Raw genomic sequence first — 9632 nt, 5'->3', positions numbered from 1 at the left:
GGAGAGAATTATGCTAAGTGAAATAAGCCAGTCAATGAAGGAAAAATACCACATGATCTCACTCATTCATGGATAATAAAGACCATTATAAACTTTTGAGCAATAATAGATACAGAGGCAGAGCTGCCTCAAACTGATTGTCAAACTGCAGCGGGAAGACCAGGGAGGGTTGGGGGGCAGGAGGGAGGGGGGTAAAAGATCAACCGAAGGACTTGTATGCATGCATATAAGCATAACCAATGGACATAAGACACTGGGGGGTAGGGGGGGCCAGAGGATTGTCAAGGGCAGGGAAGAAAAAAAAGGACACATATGTAATACCCTTTGTAATACTTTAAGCAATAAAAATAAATAAAAATAAAAGTTTAAAAATCAATGCCATCTCTAATTCGACTGAGTGTGAATTTCCTTATTGTTTAATAAGCAGCCCTGTTGAGATCTCCTTTCTGAGACCTAAAATGTGCAATCAGGCCTTGCCTGGGCCAATCAGTACTTTCACTAGCATCTGTGAAGAACACAGAGGTACTGATGGAGGCCATATAGTGTGTGGACCCTGCTCTAGGAGACTCAGGAGCTAGAAGGCCCAACAGCCAGCTGCCACTTACTGCGCGGTTATTCATGACAGGTACTGTGCTCAGTGCTTTTCTGACCTCATCTACTTTAATCCTCACAAGAGGGCTACCTGTAGGCACTGCTCCATTTCACAGATGTCAAAGTTGACTCTTAGAGGTGCTGGCTCCAAGGTGTACAGCAGCGGTTGTCAACCTGTAGGTCGCGACCCCTTTGGCGGTCGAACGACCCTTTCACAGGGGTCGCCTAAAACCATCCTGCATATCAGATATTTACATTAACAGTAGCAACATTACAGTTATGAAGTAGCAACGAAAATAATTTTATGGTTGAGTCACAACATGAGGAACTGTATTTAAATGGCCAGAAGATTGAGAACCACTGGTGTACAGCAAGAAGGTGGGTGAGCCAGGTCTGAGACCAATGCTCAATTACTGAACCAACCCTCTACCCTCCCACATGGGGATAAGCTTGTCTCTACCCTAAAACTGCTCACTAAGGGCTGGAGGACAAATGCATGTGAACTGGCTTGAGCAAATGAAAGACACTGAATGCTTCCTTATCTTTAATTTTGGTCTTTAAGTGGCGAGATGAATGTTGTGGGCTCTCTAGAGGAACATAGGAGAAGAAACATTTCATTGTTAAATTAGGAGGCACTAATTAAGTATAAGCATCTAGTGGAGGCGTCTTATAATTGTTCACGACTCCATCTTTACACAGTCTTGGGCCTTTGTAAGCTCTGTTCCATTGCCTCAAATGCTTTCCCCTCATTCCTGCCTTCCTGATGGTCTCAGGCAATGCTTGCTCCCTGAATGTCAGGAAAATATTTTTCTAAATCCATTTTTGTTTGGACTCTTTGCTTTCTTAAAACATTCAGTAGCTCCCTCTTGCCTGTCTGAAGTGGAAATACCTGTAGAGAGTGAGGGACAAAAATGGTTGCTTGATTGACCTCCTTCTAAAGGCAAGTGACCAGAGTCATGGCTGTGTTGCATTACTACTCTCCTTGTCCATGTCTGTGGCAATGTGATTTTCTTGCTCCTCCCCTGAAGAGTGGAGCCTATTTCTCTCTTCCTTGAATCAGGCTGGCCTTGCGACTTGTTTTGGCCAAAAGCATGTGTGGAAATGCTGAGTTTAGCCTTCAAAAGGACTTGCAGCTTCTCCTTCCTCTTGAAACCCTGCCCAGGCACCTGGACAAGCCCAGGCTCAACTATTGGATGATTAAAGACATGCAATCCTTTGGGCCTATCTCCTCAGCTGATAGTTACCATCCTCCAGACATGTGAGAGAAGCTGTCCTAAGCCAGCAAGCCCCCTGCCAACCTGCCAGCTGACCATGGACGCACAAGTGAGCCCAGCCACAAAGCTGAGCCCTGTCCAGATCAACAGCCCTGTCTAGCTAACCTATTGATTTGTGAGCAATTGTTAATGCTTATTGTTTCAAGCTACTAAGTTTTGGGATGGTTTTTTATGTGGCATTACTTGGCAATCAATACCTGATGCAATGGATACACAAGGCTAGAGGGACGACACATGGTTAACCTGTGGGGGAATGGGGTTCAAACCTGGACCGTCATGATGACTGTACTGGGGCATCCCCAAACAGCTGCAGTTGCTGTGAAGATGTTCAGGTGAAAACCCGGGGCCCTGTTCCTGCCCCTGCCATGGGGATCTCCAGCGAGAGAGCATAGGCACATCCCTTCTTCCCATGTTGCTGGCCTTCGTACACTAGAGTCATCGGTCACCCCACTTATCCTTTCCAGCCAAAAGCATGTTTTTTTTATATGCGCTCCATTCAAGTCATAGATTAAGATATATCAAGCAATGTGAACATGATGAGTATCATTTGTTGACCTACTATGGGCCAGGCACTGTGCTGAGAGTGCTACATGAATTATTCTATCTAATCCTCACAGCAAACTATTACTATTATCATTTTAAAGAGGAGGGAGTTGAGGCACAGAGATATTAAGTCACTTCTCATTAGGAGGAAGAACCAGAATTCTAACTCAAGCCTGCTACTTCCAAACCCCTTCTCTTAACCATGACCCTTGACTATTCTCTATTCCTGACTATCAGAAGTGTGCAAATAAAAAGTGTGATGGTTAATTTTACGTGTCAGCTTGGCTGGGCCAGGGGGTGCTCAGATATTTGGTCAAACATTAGTCTGGGTGTTTCTGTGAGGCTGTTTGGGATGAGAATAGCATTTAAATAGATGGACTTTGAGTAAAGCAACATCCATAATTCTGTGTGTGAACAGTCAAGGTATCCTGGATATCCTTAAGGCCAAAGGATTCTGTAATTACAGGGCACATTCATGTGTTTTATATTGGTATAGATTTTTAAAAGAAATAAATATATAGAGATGCAATTGAAGCCCTCCCTGAAGCCATTATGCCTTGGACTTGACCAATACACTAAGTTGGACAGTTAGAACATTGATCCATGCATGTTTTTTATGTGATCACCTTATAATCAGATATGCATATACATATAAATGTTTCATAATATATGATCTATTTAAAATTTGCTTTATTCATTTGTATTTTGAGGTTTATTCATGAATTCTAGTTAATTTGTTTTTAGTGCTGTGTAGTCGTTCACTTAAAGATATGCTAAAATTTACTTACTCGTACTCCCAACGATAAGCATTTAGGTTGTTTGCAAGTTGCTTGCTATTACAAATAATTTGAAGAAAATATTCTTGTCTATTTAATTTCTTGGGCACATGTGTAGATTTTCTCTGGGAGTATGTACGTAGGGGGAAAACAGGCTTATGAATATATACTACTTCCTGCAGAGAGGGAGAGTTCCTGTTGCTCTCATAGCCTTGCCAAAATTTAGTATCAGCAAAATTTACCATTTTGCTAGACTATTTGGTGTGAAATGGTATCTCATTAGTTCATTTTGCATATTCCTCATGACCAGGGAGGATGAGCATCTTCTCACATGTGAATTCACTCAGGTGTTCTCTTGTGTTCATCACCTGTGCATAACTTCTGTCCATTTTTCTATTATCTTTTCTCTTTGACTTGTGGCCATTCTTACATATTTTGACATTTAATTCTGTTTTTTCCCCCATAAAACTTGGGGATTAAGTTGCACATATCTTCTCCTAGTCTGTGGCTTGTCTTTCAACTTCGTTCATTGTGACTTTTGTTGAAGAAAAGGTGTTTAATTTTAATGTAGTCAGGGTTATCGATCTTTTTATTTTTTTGGGGTTCAGTGATTTGTTTAAGAAATCCATCCCTATTTTAGTATCATAAAGATGTTTTTCTACATTTTAATTCTAAAATATTCCTATACATTTAGGTTTTAATTATCCTGAATTTTATTTATGCTCAAGATGGGAGGTGGACACCTACTTTTGCATACTAACAACTAGTCCTATTTATTAAATATCATCACACCATCCTTCCCTTATTGTTTTTATCGCCATCTTGATCATATGTTAAGCTTCTTTTTATATAGGGTGTGTGTGTGTGCGGGATATCTGCTGCTGGCCTCTCTATTCTGTTTCTTTGGACCTTTTTTCTCTCTCCCTGTACTAACCCTGCTCTCTCATATTTATTATGGTTTTATAATGTTTTGATATCTGGTAGGCAGTTTCCCACCTTGATGTTCCCTCCTTCTCTCTTCATATTAATTCTCCTATCCTCCTCTTTCCCCTCTCTTGCCTTCTTTTTCTATTCTTGGCTCTTTGCTTTTCTAAATGAATTTTAGAATCATTTTGCTTAATTTCACAGAAAAGTTTAATTGGAATTGCATTGAATTAATAGATGAAGTTGACATCTTTATATTGTTACATCTTTTTTATCCATGAGCTTAGTATGTCACTCCCTCATCCAGGACTTTCTTTATGTGTTTTCTAAGTTTATAATTTTCTCACTAATGTTCTCACATACTTTTTCTTAGATTTATCATTATTTCATTGGTCATGAGATGTGGCATATTGTCAAATAAAAGAGATGCTAGGTAGTATTCTTATTTTGTCCCAGCATTAGAGAGTATGCCATCAAATTTCAGAACTAAAAATAATGTTTGCTGTAGGTTTTTGATAGACAGTGTTATCTTCAATTAATTAATTACCTACTCAACTGCACCCAGGCTAAATTTTTTTCCATTTGAGATTTTATTCCAGTGGTTGTATTTTTCAATTGCAATTGGTTCTTTTTCATATTCATGTTTATTTTTGCTCATGTTTTCCACATCATTTATTTTTCTTTTTAAACAGATGTTATTCATGCACTTATCATTCTGAGCAAATGTGCAAATAAAAAGCATAATGGTTAATTTTATGTTTCAACTTGGATGGGTCACAGGGTCTTTGATATTTGGTCAAACATTATTCTGGCTGTTTCTGTGAGGGTGTTTTAAACATAATTTATTTTAAAGTCATTTTAAAGATTCTCCATAAAATTAATTTCACCTGGTATAAATTCATGCCCTGTTTTTTATTTTGTTGAATGTGTGTTTTTCCAGATACTTTTGAATTTTGGTTTTCAGGCTAATTTTGAGTCGGAGATCCCTCCCGCCCCACTTCTTTCTTTCCTTTTTTGGTCTCCATTCCTGGCCATTGGTCCTATGGTTATCTTAATTGACTTCTTAGTTCTATATCTGACAGCCACAGCTTATAAAGGTGTTCTAGGGCTCTGGATTCACAGAGGTATTGGGAATAATGCAGATTCATTCAGCAAGTTAGTGGGCAACTTGGCCAGGTTCATGGGCATCTAGTCTCCAGTCTCCTTAGATCTACAGATTCTTAGACAACCAGTTCCACAGTGGCCAGCTACAGTATTTTTAGTCCTGTCTTTGCTGAAAGATGCTTCAGTGTTGGAAATATTGGAGCTGAGATGCAGAGATTACCCAGCTAGTTGGTCATCAGCTATGTATGCTGGCTAGCCTCCAATGAGTTCTACAGGGTAAGACTTTAGGGCAGTGGTCGGCAAACTTATTAGTCAACAGAGCCAAATATCAACGGTACAACAATTGAAATTTCTTTTGAGAGCCAAATTTTTTAAACTTAAACTATATAGGTAGGTACATTGTTATTAACTTAATTAGGATACTCCTAAGGCTTAGGAAGAGCCACACTCAAGGGGCCAAAGAGCCGCATGTGGCTTGCAAGCCGCAGTTTGCCGACCACGGCTTTAGGGTTTCAAGAGTCCTGGTTAAATAGGTGAGGAGGTGCAGCTGTTTTTGGGTAAAATCCCAGGTCTGCTGGGAAGTGTCCAGTGCTTTCTGGGGAAGAGAAGAGGCTCTCCAGCTTCCTAGATGCTAGGCCTTCCATTTGTTCCAATAGATCAAGCTTGTCTCATGCATACAAGCTATCTTTGGATATAATTCCTCTTTCAATCAGCAATGCAGAAACACAGGTACCAGACACTTGCCATAGACTTTAACCTTGAGTCGACTGTTATCTGGTTTCTGTCAAAAGCTCAGATGAGAGAGTGGATGTCTGAGAATAAATGGGTGAATGGCTGGGCCATCCATGAACACCTTTGGCATAAATTCTCCCCATTTTCTATGTAGCTGAAACACGGTTGACTTAGCTCCTTAGAAATCCCTTCACTGAATGTCAAAATTATATTTGTTTCCATTTGGGAGTGCTTACCTTGTGCCATGCCCTGTACCAAGTGCTCTGTGTACATGTGTCTAGTCCCTCATACAAACCTTCAAGGTGGAGTTTTACTCCCATTTTACAGAGAGGAGAAACTGATTCAAGGATCACTTATTACATACCAAGTAATTAACACAACACTATATTTGTTTATCATAATCTGCTATATTTTTCTCTCTTAAGAAAAGTATTGCCACCTGAGGACCATAAAATCCCCCCATGTGGCATGTATAACATCACTTTCCAAAGTAGAAATGATTATACTAACATACAGATGATTCTTTTATAATTGATATAATTCTCTCCATAGCTCCCAGTCTGTGTTATGTCTGTTTCTTCTAGCTATAGGGAAACCTTAAATAATGAAGACTTGTCTAATCCAGGTAGGGGACTAAAAATAAAATTAAAATTTTTTTCCCCCCAATGGCTCACAATAGCTAACAAAATCGAACTTTGTTGTGTTTTATTCTGCTCTGGTTTGTATAGAGAGAAGGTTTAAAGCAACAGCAACATTTGAGCAAATATCGACTTATGAGATACAACATTCCCTGCTTATCTGTGGGTTTGCTTTCCATGGTTTTAGTTACCCTGGGTCAACTGCAGTCCAAAAATATTAAATGGTAAATTCCAGAAAAAACAATTTATAAGTTTTTAACTGCGTGCCATTCTGAAATCTCTCACTATCCTGCTCCATCCCACACAGGAGGTGACTCATCCCTCCGGTGGTTGCAGTAGGTACCACAGTGCCTGTGTCCAAGTAACCCTTATTTTACTTAATAATGTCATATTCACATAACTTTTATTATAGTATCCTGTTATAATTTTTAATCTTATTATTAGTTATTGGTGTTAGTCTCCTTACTATGTCTAATTTTATAAATTATACTTTGTCATAGGTATGTATGTTCAGAAAAAACCCTAGTATATATAGGGTTCAGTACTATCTGTGGTTTCAGGCATCTACCCATTGGGGGTCTTAGAATGTGATAAAAGGGGACTACTGTATTCTCAAAGCTCCCACGAAATAAAAATTTAGATTAGGTCTTGGAAAGCAGTTTGAATTTTATTATCCAGGAGGTGATTACAGAATTGTCTATAAAGACAGAAGGAAAAGATGTTTGTCTATTTCTAAACCATTAAGTGTCACCAGGGTAAAGTATCAGTTTCCATCAGCGCGCAAATAGCCAACCAGAGAAGGCCCATTTTTCTCACATGTTCTTCTCTGGCTTATCACACAGAGTTCTTTAAAATGAAATATGACTTTTAATAAGAAAAAAATGTTAATCATGGAAATTCTTTATTATTTGAAGGTTTAACTAATGCTATCAATCAAAGGAACTTACATAGAGATAAATGTTTCTCATCATCCATTTTTCCTTCCTCCTTCCTCCCATTTTGCCTGAGTAATAAATGTCCTCTCTCGTCCTGAATTTATAGTACATTTTTGGCAGCCAGGAATTGCATCTAATCCGGAATCTCTTACTCTTTAGGGCTTATAGATAGAGTGTGCTGCACCCTGTGATGCTCCCTAAATATTGCTGATGGCAGGGATGACATTTCAGTGTCGAATGCTTGTCAAATAAATGTTATGCAAGAGGGACTTTTATGGACAGCAGCACAGTAATGAAATGCGGATCTGCAATGCATCACTGAATATTGACTTAAAACCAAGCAACGATGGAAGATTATTGACAAAGCATGGGCTGCAAAACTTGGAAGGGGCAGGCAGCTCTAACATGGACAGATGTCAAGGCTACTCAACATCTCAGCCCAGCTGAGAAGGTATGCCATCCATCTGTCAACCAGCCAATCAATATTTGTTGAATGCCAGCAAGGAAAAAAATGTGGTACTAGATCCTGATACCTCACAGGAAATCAGTTGTATAAGTTTTGCACATTGTTGATGCTCATTAATTGTGTATTATTTCCTCTCTTTTTGCAATTTGGGTTATTATTACTGTTGTTATTATTATTTTGCTTGGCCATCTGTATTCTCTGATTGTAAACTAGGAGGAAATTATACTCCTTTTGCAAATTTTTCAACTGTTTTAAATATATCCCCAGAGCCCAGATACTGCATGTAATTATTAAATGGTTCACAGTAGAATAAATATACTTGCTCTGCTTAAAAAGAAATAATCCTATAAAGTCAAATTAAGCACAGGGCAAGAAATTCTTATATACAGATCCGCTGAAAGCAGTTCTGCATATATATGAAGTTTGCTTTCATAGAGTCCTTGGTTTGGAGTTTTAAATATGTTCTTAAATAAATGTACACTTATTAGTAACAGATTAGTACAGAGGGCATGATATGGTGTTTAAGACTATCAGGGAAGCTCAGGAGAGACTCACTGCTCTTGAACTTGGTTTCCCATCTAAGGAAAACATTTTATTTGCTTGCTTGAGAGAGCCCCTTGTAGTGCATTTTATTTTCTACTTTTCACAGCAATGAGAACCCTGTGAGGGAGAGCCGCTGCCTTTTCCTGGGCAGCAATTGCTTCTGAGTCCTAACTGGCCTTTGTAGCAGGTGGTGTGACTGGAATGTCAATAGCCCCAAGCCCATTGCCGGTCAACATCAGTCAGCCCTTTATCAGAGTCATGCTTAAGTGAGCATTTCTCAGGAGCCCAAAGTCTGCTGGGCAGAGATGGGGCATCCAGTAGATACCCATGCCCATGCCCAGAAGAGAATACGGCATGTCTTTGTGGTTGCATAGCTATCCAGAGACTCGTGCTGGATTGGTAGTGAACCCTGACCAAGGCAAGTGTGGGGCTCAAGGCTCCTGGAGCCTTTGGGGAGCAACATTCCTTGGGTGCAATGGGAAGATGGTCCTTGTCTATGTCTCTGACCCAGTTTTCTACCCAAACACAGAATCTCTCCTCCTTTCTCCTAGAAACCTGTCCGAACCTCTCATGCTCACTCTTCTGTGAAGTCTTCTTAGAATGCTGCCCCACACACCAGTCTCTAAATCTCAGCCCAGTTACCCAGGCCTTCCCCTCTTCACCTAAATTGTACCCACACTCCGGGATACACTCCCCACCAACTCTGCCTATTACCTTCATTAAAATCCTAGACTAAATGCCACCTCTTCAAGGAAGCCTGTCCCAACTGCCCCAGCCAGACATGAGTTTGCATTTCTCTCCAAAGCATCTTTATTGTGAGGCAGTGCATGTAATAGCCCCCTCACTGGTGTCAAATCCTGTCTCCACCACTTATTTGCTATGCGATGTTACACAACTTGCTTAACCTTCCTGTGCCTCAGTTTCCAAAATGGGAAAATAATGATAATATCTGTTTCAGATAATTATTATGAGAATTGAATTAATACATGCAAAACACTTAAAATAGTGCCCTAAACATAGTGACTGCTTAATATGTATTTGCTTTCCTCGTGTTTTCCTTCCTTCCTTCCTTCCTTCCTTCCTTCCTTCCTTCCTTCCTTCCTTCC

At 39.7% G+C, this 9632-nt stretch overlaps 1 protein-coding gene across 1 annotated transcript in view; it reads right to left on the bottom strand.

Moving 5' to 3' along the window:
- Nucleotides 1-9632, bottom strand: part of PCSK2 (proprotein convertase subtilisin/kexin type 2) — a 271929-nt gene that overhangs the window by 59408 nt on the left and 202889 nt on the right. The window lies entirely within an intron of this gene.

This window comes from Myotis brandtii, unplaced genomic scaffold, assembly GCF_000412655.1.
Source record: "Myotis brandtii unplaced genomic scaffold, ASM41265v1 scaffold137, whole genome shotgun sequence".
Lineage (NCBI taxonomy): Eukaryota > Metazoa > Chordata > Mammalia > Chiroptera > Vespertilionidae > Myotis > Myotis brandtii.
Note: the sequence above shows the minus strand (reverse complement) of the source record. Positions and strands in the feature narration are given on the sequence as shown.